Source organism: Lissotriton vulgaris, chromosome 7, assembly GCF_964263255.1.
Source record: "Lissotriton vulgaris chromosome 7, aLisVul1.2, whole genome shotgun sequence".
Taxonomy (NCBI): Eukaryota; Metazoa; Chordata; class Amphibia; order Caudata; family Salamandridae; genus Lissotriton; species Lissotriton vulgaris.
This window is the reverse complement of record NC_141695.1, coordinates 80951400-80969291: the sequence shown is the minus strand read 5'-3', so window position 1 is coordinate 80969291 and position 17892 is coordinate 80951400.

Below are 17892 nucleotides of genomic sequence, written 5' to 3'. Positions count from 1 at the left end.
GCAGGATGTTCGCCTACAATGCATCAAAGACCTGGAATGCTCATCCCTTGCATCTTAGAGCCAACCCCAACCTCCCTTCATTCCGCAAACAGTTAAAAACATTTCTCTTCAACCTTCCCTACTAATTCCCAGCTAGCCACTCCACGAGGTTGCCTTTATTATTTTCTAGCGCTTGGACGCCCCCGAGCAGCAATTCACGCTCTATAAATTCACATCCATTTCCATTTCCATTTCCATAGTTAACCACAAACCTAGCATAATATTCTGCTAGTCCAAGGAAGGAACGTAAAGAGTCCTTGTCTGTTGGCGCCTTTGCATCTTTTAAAGCCCTGACTACTGAAAGTGTTGGTCTAATACCAGAAGCTGATATCGTGTGGCCTAGATATTCTAACACATTTACCCCAAACTTACATTTGTCTTCTCTCACCGTCATGCCCTGTGTTCCTAGCAAAGAATGAACCTTCCTCAACAAAATATTGTGTTCATCCAAACTCTTTGCGAAGATTAGAATGTCGTCCAAATATGCTTGCACACCGATCAAATCTTTGAATAAAGTATCCATAAGTCTCTGAAAGACACTGGCCGCCGATGCCAATCCAAAAGGAAGCCTCAAAAACTTAAAATCCCCAAATGGGGTGACAAATGTAGTCAGCTCCTGAGAGTCCTTAGACAAAGGGACCTGGTGGGAGGCAGATCTTAAGTCAATTAACCCCTTCGACGCTCATGACGAGCTGGGCTCGTCATGGCGTAGCCCGCTCGCACACTGATGACGAGCCCAGCTCGTCACGCAAAGTGCGATTTTGAAAAACCCATCGCGCTAGCGGAATTTCGCTAGCGCGCATGCGGTTAACGAAAACCATTTTGCCCCTCCTAAATTAGCTAACAATTCCTGAATTTTGGGGAGCGGATGACAGTCTACCTTAGTGTTTTTGTTCAAACCTCTGAGGTCAGCACACAACCTGATCTCATTATTCTTTTTACGAGCGACCACAATGGGGGCGACCCATTGTGAAGACTGTCGGTTGAATAATCCCTTGAGAACACAAATCCTCTAGCATCTTCTTCAGTTCTCCCCTCACACTCAATGGCACAGCTCACACCTAAGCATGGGCGAATTTTGAGAATTTGCGATCCGCGAATTTGCGGATTTGCGAATTCGCGATCCGCAAAATTCGCGAATTTGTGCGAATTTTTCGGATTTTGGTTTTTTTGCGTGATGGCGGGGTTTTTTGCGTGTTCACGGGGATTTTTGCGTCTTCGCGAGCCGCTTGCATAGCGAAGTTACCCATGCAGTCGTTTATGAGAGAGGGAGAGAGAGATAGATAGATAGATAGATAGACAGATAGATAGATAGATAGATAGATAGAAAGAGAGAGAAAGAGAGGGAAAGAGAGAGGGAGAGAGAGAACAAGAGAAAGAAAGAGAGGCCGGATCTCTGAAGGGCCAGATTCCTGAGTTTGCTTTACAGAACATACAGCTTTTTATTTTTAGCAAAATGCATATGAAAATTATGCTGTAAAGGTCTCTTTTAGTTTAACCCTTCCTGACAACTCAAAATGGGTGTATTTGCCACACTCTCCCTTCTTCCTGTTTTTTATATCTGTAAGTGCTTCCTGATGAGGTTTAATTCCTTGGACAGGTGCCTCGTTGCCTACTTGTAACTATTCTCTGACCCTGCTTCAAGGGTCAGAGCAGGGTCAGAGAATAGTTGCAAGTAGGCAACGAGGCGCCAGGAAGCAATTAGCAGCAGGTGTCCAAGTTGAAATTAATTTGTTTGTAACCCTTTTGTAAAAGGTTACAAAGAAATTAGGTTCAACTTTTGCACCTGCTGCTGTAACCCTTGCTTGGCTGAAAATTCGTCCCCGCTGATTCGCGGATTTTACCGCGATTTCGCGAGATTCGCGGATCGCAAAATCGCGGAAACGGATTTTACACCCACCCTTACTCACACCTTATGCACAACTGGGGTGGCATCTGGTGGTAATTTAATCCTATGTTCTGCACCTTTTACCAGACCCATCTTATCACAAAATACATGTTTAAATTCTTTTAAAAGCTCATTACGATCAATTTTTGCCTCTTCAATACACAAATAGGTATTTCTCTGACTCTTATGGGATTGTCATCTCCCTGCATGAAATACAAACCCATTCTTTCAAGATCCTTCCAACCCACAATGTTTTTGCCTTTGATCGCTACATATATCTTAGTACATCTGGATCTTTCTAACAATTCTAGATTGCACATGAAGAATCCAAGCATGTCAATGTCTTTCTCTCCGAATGCTTTAGGATTAACATCCGTTTCCAAAAGAACAGTTTAATTTCCCCATTTTTCATAAAATGGGGAATCACGCAGAATGGTGATAGGTGAGCCTGAGTCTGCCATAACTTGCAATTGAACACCATTGACGGTTGAAGAACATAAAGGACCTTTTATTTTCTCCTTACCTGTGTCCAAAGTCAACAACAAATTGTCCATAGATTCAGAACAATCATCCAGCTCCACATTGTTCACTTTTATGCTTTTCTTCTGAAACCTGCAAACTTTTTGAAAGTGGCCAATCTTTTTACATGAGGAACAACATTAATTTAAAGCTGGGCTTCTTTAAAATTACAGACATGGAACTTTGAACCACATCTATAACAACATTTTTGACCTTTATGCTGAGAAAACTTAGTTAACTTGTCTTTAGAACTTTTGGCGTATAAACCCTCTTCATCATACTCGTCAGTGACTAAGCTTACCTTTGGGGTTACATCCGCCATCATAGCTTTGGTTGAAATAACTGACCTTTCAATGCTTAACCACATGGCTGCTAGGCGTTTTCCCGTCCTGCGCTAAAAAATCTAAAACACCATACATCATGACGAGCTGGCCTTGTCATCCGCGCACGGCAGGTAAGCGCCATGACGAGCCCAGCTCGTCATTAGCTTCGAAGGGGTTAAAGCTAAATCAATCACCTCAGATAGTGTAGGGTTCTTCCAACTAAGAATCCGTTCTTTAATCTTTGATGAAGCGCAATTAAACACAAGTTGATCGCTAATATAATTATCTAAACGATGACCAAACTCGCAAGAAATCGCCAACACCCTTAAAGCCGCAACATTTTCCTCCACTTTTTCATCTTCATTCTGTTTACGCTTATAAAAATTATGTCTTTCCAACATAATATTAGGAGATTCCTCAAATTGTTCCATTGTCTGTCTCCTGATTGACCAGAAGGTGGAGGAATTGGCGTTAAACTATTGGAAATGCGTTGAGCTGCTAACCCCAAACTACCAAATAATAAAGCAAACTTACGAGGAGGTGAGTACTCTGTAGCGTCAATAGCTACTAGGTGATTTTGGAATAAACCAAACCATTCCGACCAAAGCATGACAGGCTTACCAAGTTTATCCAAAAATGGAGGTGGTTGAGTGATATCTTTAACAGAAGCCATTTTGTGATAGTAGAAAACAGTATGCTTAGTAATAAACTATTATACCTATACACAGATAGAAGAAACAACAACCCAAAAAAAAAAATCTTGAATGAGAGTCAGATCTTCACAGAGTTGAATAACTGTTCAAAATGACATACAAAATAGTCTTACATCTTAAGTTCATAAAACTTGAAGGAAAACAGAGAGAAGCATACAATCCCAATCCAAAGTCGCGAGAAACTTGAGAGAAACGCTCTTACGTTTCACAAAATGATCATCTGAATAACGAAATGGCGGTACGTTATTTACGTACTGCAGGGTGGTTCACAGTACGTTTGTGCGCTGTAAAATGCTGTTGAAACGCTGCACGTCACTGAAGAACGTAGAACACTGTACGTCACTGAAGAGCTTAGAACGACTCCAAGAAGCGCTGCACTCCACCACCGCTCTCAGGTTCCTGAACGTTGGAAAAAGCAGTGTGCAACTGAAAATTCCGGTAAGGGCCCTGTATTCTTTTAAATTCCCAACTAACAGATGCCCAACAAAAGTTAATTAACGATGATCAACACAAATCCACTACCATGTGAGGTTGAATTCTTGAACAATGTAGGTCATCTGTCCACGAGCCCCAATTTTTAAAGCAATTTCTCAAGACAATTCTTTCAAGACAGTCAAAAATTGCATATATCACCAAACTCGACCTTGTCCTACCGCAATTCGACGTGTCTCACATATTCCTACCCTTTGAAACGATGTTGATGCAGACATAGGTAGTATCGTGGTCAGTTGATGACTTCTGAAGAGTTGTATATCCAATCTTGTTTCAACTCCAAACAGGTAAACATTATTTGCGTGGGTCGGGGAGTGAAGTAAAATAATCCCATCCTCGTCGCCAATATGCAATGAGCCAAGGAGACATTACATATGAGAAGAAAAGATGATTTATTCCAAAAAAGTAATTCACCCACAAGCAGAAGCGTCTAGCCTGTCCGGAGCCCATTCAGCAACTGAAGCTACTGAACGCACAACGAGAACATAAGCATAACATAACATTACATGTATAACATTCCACTAGCTAACATTACAATAAAGAGATACATTACATCACCACTAAAATGGCCTTAGGTCGAAGCCTAAGTGAAGATTTCTACCTCCGGACTTAGTCACTGAAATGAAAGTCAAAAACTTCAGTGAGATAAAACAGAAGACAATTCCACAAGGTCAAATTCCCCTTCTGAAACAGATTTGATGCTGTAGAGAAGAATGTTTCAAAAAAGGGGGGTTCAAAAAAGGGGGTGGTGATGAACAGAGTGTCTGAATTAAGCAGACCACTCTTACCCAGTCCAAAGATCAGGGCTTGATCCATCACCGTTATTTAACTCACTGCCCCATCCCAGCTCAGAACATGGCTATATGCAAATCAGTCTGTCCCTGGCCCAGTGCATCATGGGAACAGGGCAGACCAAACTACCAAGCCAATTCTTCACCAGAAAGGAGACAAGCTTCCGGGGACCGGTTTCTGGCATTTCAGCCGTCGTCGGCCCGGCTTGCTTGAATCCTGATGGAGCAGTGAGTAAGGGACTCATGTCTGAGTATACCCTGCCACACCTATAGTGGCCAAAAACGATTCAAAAAAGGGGGTGGTGATGAACAGAGTGTCTGAATTAAGCAGACCACTCTTACCCAGTCCAATGATCAGGGCTTGATCCATCACCGTTATTTAACTCACTGCCCCATCCCAGCTCAGAACATGGCTATATGCAAATCAGTCTGTCCCTGGCCCAGTGCATCATGGGAACAGGGCAGACCAAACTACCAAGCCAATTCTTCACCAGAAAGGAGACAAGCTTCCGGGGACCGGTTTCTGGCATTTCAGCCGTCGTCGGCCCGGCTTGCTTGAATCCTGATGGAGCAGTGAGTAAGGGACTCATGTCTGAGTATACCCTGCCACACCTATAGTGGCCAAAAACGATTCAAAAAAGGGGGTGGTGATGAACAGAGTGTCTGAATTAAGCAGAGCACTCTTACCCAGTCCAAAGATCAGGGCTTGATCCATCACCGTTATTTAACTCACTGCCCCATCCCAGCTCAGAACATGGCTATATGCAAATCAGTCTGTCCCTGGCCCAGTGCATCATGGGAACAGGGCAGACCAAACTACCAAGCCAATTCTTCACCAGAAAGGAGACAAGCTTCCATGGACCGGTTTCTGGCATTTCAGCCGTTGTCGGCCCGGCTTGCTTGAATCCTGATGGAGCAGTGAGTAAGGGACTCATGTCTGAGTATACCCTGCCACACCTATAGTGGCCAAAAACGATTCAAAAAAGGGGGGTGGTGATGAACAGAGTGTCTGAATTAAGCAGTCCACTCTTACCCAGTCCAAAGATCAGGGCTTGATCCATCACTGTTATTTAACTCACTGCCCCATCCCAGCTCAGAACATGGCTATATGCAAATCAGTCTGTCCCTGGCCCAGTGCATCATGGGAACAGGGCAGACCGAACTACCAAGCCAATTCTTCACCAGAAAGGAGACAATCTTCCGGGGACCGGTTTCTGGCATTTCAGCCGTCGTCAGCCCGGCTTGCTTGAATCCTGATGGAGCAGTGAGTAAGGGACTCATGTCTGAGTATACCCTGCCAGACCTATAGTGGCCAAAAACGATTCAAAAAAGGGGGTGGTGATGAACAGAGTGTCTGAATTAAGCAGACCACTCTTACCCAGTCCAAAGATCAGGGCTTGATCCATCACCGTTATTTAACTCACTGCCCCATCCCAGCTCAGAACATGGCTATATGCAAATCAGTCTGTCCCTGGCCCAGTGCATCATGAGAACAGGGCAGACCAAACTACCAAGCCAATTCTTCACCAGAAAGGAGACAAGCTTCCGGGGACCGGTCTCTGGCATTTCAGCCGTCATCGGCCCGGCTTGCTTGAATCCTGATGGAGCAGTGAGTAAGGGACTCATGTCTGAGTATACCCTGCCACACCTATAGTGTCCAAAAACGATTAAAAAAAGGGGGTGGTGATGAACAGAGTGTCTGAATTAAGCAGACCACTCTTACCCAGTCCAAAGATCAGGGCTTGATCCATCACCGTTATTTAACTCACTGCCCCATCCCAGCTCAGAACATGGCTATATGCAAATCAGTCTGTCCCTGGCCCAGTGCATCATGGGAACAGGGCAGACCAAACTACAAAGCCAATTCTTCACCAGAAAGGAGACAAGCTTCCGGGGACCGGTTTCTGGCATTTCAGCCGTCGTCGGCCCGGCTTGCTTGAATCCTGATGGAGCAGTGAGTAAGGGACTCATGTCTGAGTATACCCTGCCACACCTATAGTGGCCAAAAACGATTCAAAAAAGGGGGTGGTGATGAACAGAGTGTCTGAATTAAGCAGACCACTCTTACCCAGTCCAATGATCAGGGCTTGATCCATCACCGTTATTTAACTCACTGCCCCATCCCAGCTCAGAACATGGCTATATGCAAATCAGTCTGTCCCTGGCCCAGTGCATCATGGGAACAGGGCAGACCAAACTACCAAGCCAATTCTTCACCAGAAAGGAGACAAGCTTCCGGGGACCGATTTCTGGCATTTCAGCCGTCGTCGGCCCGGCTTGCTTGAATCCCGATGGAGCAGTGAGTAAGGGACTCATGTCTGAGTATACCCTGCCACACCTATAGTGGCCAAAAACGATTCAAAAAAGGGGGTGGTGATGAACAGAGTGTCTGAATTAAGCAGAGCACTCTTACCCAGTCCAAAGATCAGGGTTTGATCCATCACCGTTATTTAACTCACTGCCCCATCCCAGCTCAGAACATGGCTATATGCAAATCAGTCTGTCCCTGGCCCAGTGCATCATGGGAACAGGGCAGACCAAACTACCAAGCCAATTCTTCACCAGAAAGGAGACAAGCTTCCGGGGACCGGTTTCTGGCATTTCAGCCGTCGTCGGCCCGGCTTGCTTGAATCCTGATGGAGCAGTGAGTAAGGGACTCATGTCTGAGTATACCCTGCCACACCTATAGTGGCCAAAAACGATTCAAAAAAGGGGGTGGTGATGAACAGAGTGTCTGAATTAAGCAGAGCACTCTTACCCAGTCCAAAGATCAGGGCTTGATCCATCACCGTTATTTAACTCACTGCCCCATCCCAGCTCAGAACATGGCTATATGCAAATCAGTCTGTCCCTGGCCCAGTGCATCATGGGAACAGGGCAGACCAAACTACCAAGCCAATTCTTCACCAGAAAGGAGACAAGCTTCCATGGACCGGTTTCTGGCATTTCAGCCGTTGTCGGCCCGGCTTGCTTGAATCCTGATGGAGCAGTGAGTAAGGGACTCATGTCTGAGTATACCCTGCCACACCTATAGTGGCCAAAAACGATTCAAAAAAGGGGGGTGGTGATGAACAGAGTGTCTGAATTAAGCAGTCCACTCTTACCCAGTCCAAAGATCAGGGCTTGATCCATCACTGTTATTTAACTCACTGCCCCATCCCAGCTCAGAACATGGCTATATGCAAATCAGTCTGTCCCTGGCCCAGTGCATCATGGGAACAGGGCAGACCGAACTACAAAGCCAATTCTTCACCAGAAAGGAGACAATCTTCCGGGGACCGGTTTCTGGCATTTCAGCCGTCGTCAGCCCGGCTTGCTTGAATCCTGATGGAGCAGTGAGTAAGGGACTCATGTCTGAGTATACCCTGCCAGACCTATAGTGGCCAAAAACGATTCAAAAAAGGGGGTGGTGATGAACAGAGTGTCTGAATTAAGCAGACCACTCTTACCCAGTCCAAAGATCAGGGCTTGATCCATCACCGTTATTTAACTCACTGCCCCATCCCAGCTCAGAACATGGCTATATGCAAATCAGTCTGTCCCTGGCCCAGTGCATCATGAGAACAGGGCAGACCAAACTACCAAGCCAATTCTTCACCAGAAAGGAGACAAGCTTCCGGGGACCGGTCTCTGGCATTTCAGCCGTCATCGGCCCGGCTTGCTTGAATCCTGATGGAGCAGTGAGTAAGGGACTCATGTCTGAGTATACCCTGCCACACCTATAGTGTCCAAAAACGATTAAAAAAAGGGGGTGGTGATGAACAGAGTGTCTGAATTAAGCAGACCACTCTTACCCAGTCCAAAGATCAGGGCTTGATCCATCACCGTTATTTAACTCACTGCCCCATCCCAGCTCAGAACATGGCTATATGCAAATCAGTCTGTCCCTGGCCCAGTGCATCATGGGAACAGGGCAGACCAAACTACAAAGCCAATTCTTCACCAGAAAGGAGACAAGCTTCCGGGGACCGGTTTCTGGCATTTCAGCCGTCGTCGGCCCGGCTTGCTTGAATCCTGATGGAGCAGTGAGTAAGGGACTCATGTCTGAGTATACCCTGCCACACCTATAGTGGCCAAAAACGATTCAAAAAAGGGGGTGGTGATGAACAGAGTGTCTGAATTAAGCAGACCACTCTTACCCAGTCCAATGATCAGGGCTTGATCCATCACCGTTATTTAACTCACTGCCCCATCCCAGCTCAGAACATGGCTATATGCAAATCAGTCTGTCCCTGGCCCAGTGCATCATGGGAACAGGGCAGACCAAACTACCAAGCCAATTCTTCACCAGAAAGGAGACAAGCTTCCGGGGACCGATTTCTGGCATTTCAGCCGTCGTCGGCCCGGCTTGCTTGAATCCCGATGGAGCAGTGAGTAAGGGACTCATGTCTGAGTATACCCTGCCACACCTATAGTGGCCAAAAACGATTCAAAAAAGGGGGTGGTGATGAACAGAGTGTCTGAATTAAGCAGAGCACTCTTACCCAGTCCAAAGATCAGGGTTTGATCCATCACCGTTATTTAACTCACTGCCCCATCCCAGCTCAGAACATGGCTATATGCAAATCAGTCTGTCCCTGGCCCAGTGCATCATGGGAACAGGGCAGACCAAACTACCAAGCCAATTCTTCACCAGAAAGGAGACAAGCTTCCGGGGACCGGTTTCTGGCATTTCAGCCGTCGTCGGCCCGGCTTGCTTGAATCCTGATGGAGCAGTGAGTAAGGGACTCATGTCTGAGTATACCCTGCCACACCTATAGTGGCCAAAAACGATTCAAAAAAGGGGGTGGTGATGAACAGAGTGTCTGAATTAAGCAGAGCACTCTTACCCAGTCCAAAGATCAGGGCTTGATCCATCACCGTTATTTAACTCACTGCCCCATCCCAGCTCAGAACATGGCTATATGCAAATCAGTCTGTCCCTGGCCCAGTGCATCATGGGAACAGGGCAGACCAAATTACCAAGCCAATTCTTCACCAGAAAGGAGACAAGCTTCCGGGGACCGGTTTCTGGCATTTCAGCCGTCGTCGGCCCGGCTTGCTTGAATCCTGATGGAGCAGTGAGTAAGGGACTCATGTCTGAGTATACCCTGCCACACCTATAGTGGCCAAAAACGATTCAAAAAAGGGGGTGGTGATGAACACAGTGTCTGAATTAAGCAGACCACTCTTACCCAGTCCAATGATCAGGGCTTGATCCATCACCGTTATTTAACTCACTGCCCCATCCCAGCTCAGAACATGGCTATATGCAAATCAGTCTGTCCCTGGCCCAGTGCATCATGGGAACAGGGCAGACCAAACTACCAAGCCAATTCTTCACCAGAAAGGAGACAAGCTTCCGGGGACCGGTTTCTGGCATTTCAGCCGTCGTCGGCCCGGCTTGCTTGAATCCTGATGGAGCAGTGAGTATAGGACTCATGTCTGAGTATACCCTGCCACACCTATAGTGGCCAAAAACGATTCAAAAAAGGGGGTGGTGATGAACAGAGTGTCTGAATTAAGCAGACCACTCCTACCCAGTCCAAAGATCAGGGCTTGATCCATCACCGTTATTTAACTCACTCCCCCATATCAGCTCAGAACATGGCTATATGCAAATCAGTCTGTCCCTGGCCCAGTGCATCATGGGAACAGGGCAGACCAAACTACCTAGCCAATTCTTCACCAGAAAGGAGACAAGCTTCCATGGACCGGTTTCTGGCATTTCAGCCGTCGTCGGCCCGGCTTGCTTGAATCCTGATGGAGCAGTGAGTAAGGGACTCATGTCTGAGTATACCCTGCCACACCTATAGTGGCCAAAAACGATTCAAAAAAGGGGGGTGGTGATGAACAGAGTGTCTGAATTAAGCAGTCCACTCTTACCCAGTCCAAAGATCAGGGCTTGATCCATCACTGTTATTTAACTCACTGCCCCATCCCAGCTCAGAACATGGCTATATGCAAATCAGTCTGTCCCTGGCCCAGTGCATCATGGGAACAGGGCAGACCGAACTACCAAGCCAATTCTTCACCAGAAAGGAGACAATCTTCCGGGGACCGGTTTCTGGCATTTCAGCCGTCGTCAGCCCGGCTTGCTTGAATCCTGATGGAGCAGTGAGTAAGGGACTCATGTCTGAGTATACCCTGCCAGACCTATAGTGGCCAAAAACGATTCAAAAAAGGGGGTGGTGATGAACAGAGTGTCTGAATTAAGCAGACCACTCTTACCCAGTCCAAAGATCAGGGCTTGATCCATCACCGTTATTTAACTCACTGCCCCATCCCAGCTCAGAACATGGCTATATGCAAATCAGTCTGTCCCTGGCCCAGTGCATCATGAGAACAGGGCAGACCAAACTACCAAGCCAATTCTTCACCAGAAAGGAGACAAGCTTCCGGGGACCGGTCTCTGGCATTTCAGCCGTCATCGGCCCGGCTTGCTTGAATCCTGATGGAGCAGTGAGTAAGGGACTCATGTCTGAGTATACCCTGCCACACCTATAGTGGCCAAAAACGATTAAAAAAAGGGGGTGGTGATGAACAGAGTGTCTGAATTAAGCAGACCACTCTTACCCAGTCCAAAGATCAGGGCTTGATCCATCACCGTTATTTAACTCACTGCCCCATCCCAGCTCAGAACATGGCTATATGCAAATCAGTCTGTCCCTGGCCCAGTGCATCATGGGAACAGGGCAGACCAAACTACCAAGCCAATTCTTCACCAGAAAGGAGATAAGCTTCGGGGGACCGGTTTCTGGCATTTCAGCCGTCGTCGACCCGGCTTGCTTGAATCCTGATGGAGCAGTGAGTAAGGAACTCATGTCTGAGTATACCCTGCCACACCTATAGTGGCCAAAAACGATACTCTGTCCATCACCACCCCCTTTTCTGAATCGTAGAGAAGAATGTAGCAGGAGAAGACATGAAGTCAATTTGATTGGTGATGACCCTTGGGTAAATAGGTGAGCAGGTTTGGTCCTGGTCTACTCCTGTTTCTCATAGCACACTTTGGCCAAGTTTTGTCCTCAGTTTTGGAAATTGCACCTTTACCACAACCAAGGGTCAACAACTGGTGGGACACCTCTTGGAGGTTTAGGATTTACTCAGGCTGGGTCCAAGTGCGGGTTCAAGATGTTGTGAGCCTGTTATGTTCCTGTAGCTCTAAACAGGAGTCCAACAAACTAGTCTTGGAGTCCCTTCTGGTAGTCTTGGGTGACGGTGTAGATACACGGCTCAACTGTAGGGTTGGCCGCTGAGGGTTCAACACAGGCTGCATGTACCAAAGCTGTCCTTCCAGTGCACACCTGGTCACAACAGCAGCAAGTCCTCTTGGAGTCTTCCCGCAGGCCCAGAAGTGTACTCAAGAGTGGGTCTGAAATCCCTATTTTTATACTCTGGTGTCCTTCTTCTGGGAGATGGGAGAAATGTCTGCATTGGTTCTTTGAAGTGATTGGACTTCCAAGCGAGCTATTGCCCAGAGTCGCATGGTGCTGGGCAGACCCCTGCCACCAGAGCCGGGGATCGAAACGTGATCCCCAGCGTCCAGCGTCAGTCGCCCTGGCCGTGGCGCCACACCTCTCCCCAGGCATAGGTAAAGCTATATAGAACCTTACTCTCTATTTGTGGTAGTGTGGTTGAGCGGTGAGGCAGTATCAGAGGACAGTGTTAAGCATTTCTTGTATACAGTCAGTCAGCAAATTAATTGAACTTCAGACCAATTGTTTTTGTATAAAAATATTCTTTTAGTTATTTTCTTTTCTAGAACCAAGCAAGCCTGGCACAGGTAAGCAATAAATACTTTACAGTAGTAATGCAGTTTGTAAATAGTTTGGATTGCAATACTAAATGTACTTTGATTTGACTTACAGTATTGTATCAGAGAAATGCAATGATTTGTATATCCAGTACATAGACTTGAATAGGATTTTCAGTAATATACCAGGTAAGTTACTTTTTGGATTACGTTTCTTACTCAGAGTAGTATGCCTGGATACTACTCTGGGACATATCCTGCAAACAGGTAAGTACATGTTTTTTGCTAAACAGTGTAATTTTAAAGAATTATTTTAGCTTTTCAAACTCTACACTTAAAAATGTTTCACAGAAAAACAGTCAATCTTATCCTATAGAGGAAAATAGTGTTTACAGGTAAGTTACTTTTGAGATTACTTTTCTTATACAGTGTAGTATACCTGGATACTACACTGGGACATCTCCTGCAAACAGGCAAGTAACATCGTTTTTGTTAATCAGTACAGTTTCAAATTATTTATTTAGGTTTTCAAACTCCACACTTAAAAACTTTTCACAGAAAAACAGTCAATGTTATCCTATGAAGGAAAATTGTGTTATCGTTTTTGATGTAAGTATTTGGTAGTGGGAGTTGAGGTTCTGGGGGTAGACTCAGGGGTCCCCCAGGGTCAGTGATGCACTCTTGTTGCATCCTCAGTAGCACTAGGGCAGCCGTTTGCAGAATGTTGATGCCCAATGTTATCCAATGGGGGATAGGGAGCCTCCGGTTGGTGGCCTCTGACGAGCAGGCCACTTGGCTTAGGAAAATCTCCTGAACTTTAGCTCAGGGGAAATGGGGAAATAAGCCAACACAAAAGGTGCACCCTGAGTGGTGCTGATGCGGTTGGGTGCACAGTGCTGTTTTGGTTTTAGTTGCCCTGTTGTTTTCAATGGGGATTTTTAGTTTTGGTTTTCAGCTGCAGGCTCGGTCCAGGAAGACTTCAGGGAGGAACCAACAGCTGGGCAGGTAAGTTGGAGAGCTCGGGGACATAGGTGCAACTCAAGTTCTTTTCTCTAGGGTGCAGGGCAGCTGGATGCAGAGGTGTCTTTTGAGGTCAGATTTCACCTTACCGGACCACTCGCAGTTGGGGGGGTCTCCGTGCAGAGGCTGCAGGTGACATTAGGGAGTCCTGGAGAGTTCAATTCAAGGTCGTCTCAGAATCTGGAGGGCTGGGAGACCTCGCTGGGACTGGTGGGCCACTCAAACCCAGGCCGTAGGCGACTGGTGCAGTGCTAGTTCCAGGTTTGGGTTTCTTTAGAGTCTGTTTTTTGAGTTTCTTTTGAACAAGGCTGCTGTTCACAGGAAATCCGGTCTTTGTTGAAGGCAATCAGTCCACCCACGGGTTCTGGAGATTGCTGGCTACAGGACAAGACGATTTTTGGCACAGGATATCTGGAAACTGCAGATGGGTCGGTAGGGCTGTGGCCAAGTCAGTTGTCCTCTATAGTCTCTTCTGCTGGGAGTCTTCTTTTTGTCCTTTTTCATTTTAGGTTGCGGGAATCTGCTTTCTTGGTTCAGGGCTGCCCCCTAAATACTGTATTTAGGGGGTGTTTTAGGGGTCTCTGGGTCAGTAGCCACTGGGCTCCTGACCTTAGGGCAACGTGATCCTTGGTGTGCTTACCCCATGTGGGGGAGTAAGCACAATCCCTAATCCTGATTGCGGAGTGCCTGCCATCCCTAAAATGGCAGGCACTGAAGAGGGAGCTTTACCTCGCCTTCCCCACCTGAGGGGTGGAGTTGGCAGAGGTGGGCACACCTTCTAGATAGCTAGTTTTTCCCACCTGTCTTGCCACCGAAAAGGATGGGTGGCCAGGAAGGGGGCCTGATCTTGTTAGCAGGAGAGGCTGGGGGTCGCATTACAAAGGCTGCCTGGCCTGTGAAGCTCCCCTGCCTGTGTACACCACCACTCAGAATAGACTTTGTTTCTGGGCTCAGGGAGCGAAGGCTCCCACCCTAGTGGTCCAGAAACAAGTCTTGTGATGACAGGCTGGTGTGTACCAGTAAAGGAACCCACCAGAGGCTGGTCGTTTTTCAGAGGGCATCTCTAAAATGCCCTGTGTGTTCAGTTTTCATTAATCCTCACACTGGCATCTGTGTGGGTTTAATGTACTGAGAAGTTTCTTCCCAAACTTCCCAGTTTTCAGTATAGTCATTATGGTGCTATTGAGTTTGTAATGACAAGCTCCCAGCACCATATACTCTTAATGGAAGCACTGCACGTGCACTGTCTAATAATGGACTTAGACACTGTAGGGGTACTGGGATCATGCACCTGTACCCTCACCATTGGCATAGGACACCCAGCTAGAGGGGTGACTGATCTATGCCAGGGCATTGGGTTGTAGGCATAGCACACAGGGATGTGTGCAAATTCGATTCTTTACTCTGTTCTGTACCAAAACACTCAACCTGCAAAGTGTAAAGGTACAGGGCCTCTAAAGGTGGCGCAATACATGCTGCAGCCCTTAGAGGTCTTCCCTGGTCCCAGTGCCATGAGTACAAGTGGTACCATTTACCAGGGGCTGACCTGTGGCCAGAGATGCCAATTTGGTTAGTTTTGGGGAAGAACACAGGCCCTGGGAACCTGATTGGCAGGGACCCAGGGCACATCAAGTGAAAGTGCATCAGTAGTCTGGCAAAAAGTGTGGGGGGGGGTTACTGAAACAGAAACCCACTTTGGTACAGGGAGTGTTTCACTACTCGAACATGTAAAACCTTTAAGGATATGGCCAACCTTTACATTAAACCACACCATGCCCTATGGGTACCTATGTTAACTGAACTTGATATAGTACACGTGACTCACTCCTGAATCAGAATAGCCAATCTCCAAACGTTTTATTTTAATCTGCAAAAGTCCATAAAAGGGCAAATATGGAAAAATAATGTATTACAGTGAAAGGGGGCAAAGTAGGAAAAGGGCCAGCCACCAAATCTTGAGGTGTGAATACACCGGGCAAGGAGTAGGGCTTTGTCATTAGAACTAAAGTGTCTATGGTGGCAGTAGGGAATGATTTCCCTTGTAAATAGATCTGATTCTTGCCAGCAAACAATTTGTGAGTAAGAGAAAGAAGTTTAAACAAGGACCACTGTTAGGCTTGCCAGCCTTAGGGTGGCATTGCCCCAAACATTTTGCCTGATTACCTCCTCTTTTTGCTGGCTCTATTTGTTAGCCGGAGGACTCTTAGAACTTTACTCCTGCTGACCAGTGCTTAAGTGCATGGGCTTCTCCCCAAAACATGATTACATTTGGTATATTTACAACTGGGATATTTAATTTACCTGCTAGACCCTAGTAGAGTGCACTACCTATGCCAAGGGCCTATAAATTAAATGCTACTAGTGGGCCTGCAGCACCTATTGTGCCACCCACACAAGTAGCCCTTTAATCATGCCCAGGCCTGGCATTCCGGAGCCTGTGCGTGCAGTTTACTGCAACTTTGACTTGACATTTAAAACCCCTTGTCAAGTCTTAAACTCTCCTTTTATTACACATAAGTTACCCCTAAGGTAGGCCCTAATTTGCCCATAGGGCAGGGTGTTGGGTAAGTAAAAGGTAGAACAAGTACTTTTGAGCTCTAAATGTCCTGGAAGTGAAAAACACCTAAATTTGTTTTCATTACTGGGGGAGCCTGCTTGCTCATAGGTTAACATTGAGATTTCCTTAATACTAAGGGTTATCATTATAAAGGAGTGGCTCAGTTATGTTTTATATCTTTTGAATGGTAATGATATATCCTCTCTACAGGTATAGTTCGATTTAACATTACTATTTTAGAAATGCCACTTTTAAAAAGTGCTGCAATGGGGAGTTTGGCCCAAGTAGGGACAAGGGCCGGGTAGGGCTAGAAATGTGTGCACATATAAGGAAACCCAACTCTCGTGGCGGTTCAATGCGTTAATTCAAAACATGCATTGAACCACCACGAGGGTTGAGTTTCCTTATATGTGTACACTTTTAAAAAGTGGGCATTTCTCTGATCGTACAGCTCTGTGTGTCAACAGCCTGTTCCCAATACAGGTCTGGGGTAGGTGACAGCTTCACTTTGTGCATTCCCTCTAGCTGACACTTAAAACTGAATGGGCAGTGTCTTGTCCCCACACAAAGAAATGAATACCCACTGCAGATAGTTTGGAGTCAGGGCTCGGATAAAAGGGCTTCTGTGCATTTCAAAGACCCTTCTTTGAAGTCACACCCACTTCAAAGGCATAACTGGTATAAATCCTTGGTCTCTGACCACCTCACATCAGACACTGCTGGGCCTGTAATTAATCATTGTCAGAAGACCTGCTATGCTTCTACAAGGACACTCTGCTGGACTGCTGATATGGAAGACCTGCTTTTCTACTGTGCTGCACTGCTGCCTTCTGCTCTTTAACCTTGCTGAGGGAGAGCTGGACTCTGCCTTGCAACCAAAGTGATTTCAAAGGGCATCTTGGCTTGCCTCATGCTGCTTGAGACTATGGGCTATCAACGTTTCTACCTCTGCTGACTGAAAGTGGGCCCATATGCTTTCACCATAGAAAGTGCTGATGTCCTGTCTGCTTGGAGCCATACCGACGCATCAACCCTGTTGCAAGAGCAGAATCAGCACATTATACTTGCAACTCGAGCAGCGCCACTGCAATTGCCACATCAGCTACCTTATCGATGCCGCCACTGAAGGATGATTGACAAATCCCTTCAAAAAGCGTGGAGAAATCTGGTGCATCGGCTACTGATGCAACACAGATTGCTCTCACCACTGAAGGATGATTGACAAATCCCATAGATAAGCATTGAGAAACCTGGTGTATCGGCTTGTAATCAATGAATCACGGACCTGGCGTTTCATCCTCGAAAATTAGCGCATTTCCATCAGTGCGTGGAGAAAATGAACTCATCTGTTCAACTACGGGAGTGAAATCAACGCATCAATTGACACATCCCTCATCTCGTGTTTATGACAAGGACTTAGGGAATTTAGCTCAGCGGGCCCTGGGTGGGTCCTGTAGCCAGCCTGCATTCTATTGTGTGCTGCCCTTTAAAGTGTTATTCTCTCCTAAGCACTATAACTGTATTTAATCTTTAAAAATGTCACATCTCCACTTCTAAGTATTGGATTTTTGTCCTTTTGGTCTTGTCTTTTTCAAAAAATCTTAATATATTTCACGGAGTCTGTTTGTGGTGGCTTCATTGTGTTACTGTGTATGGAGTTGCACACATATTTTACACATTGCCTCTTCAGATTAGGCTTCCTTCTCTGTGCCAGGCAGCAGTGGGAGCTGATGGGGTGCCAGGATGAAGATTACAGACCAAAAGTGCCACTGTATTCTGAACCACCTATAATTTGAAAGATGGGCTTTCTTTGAC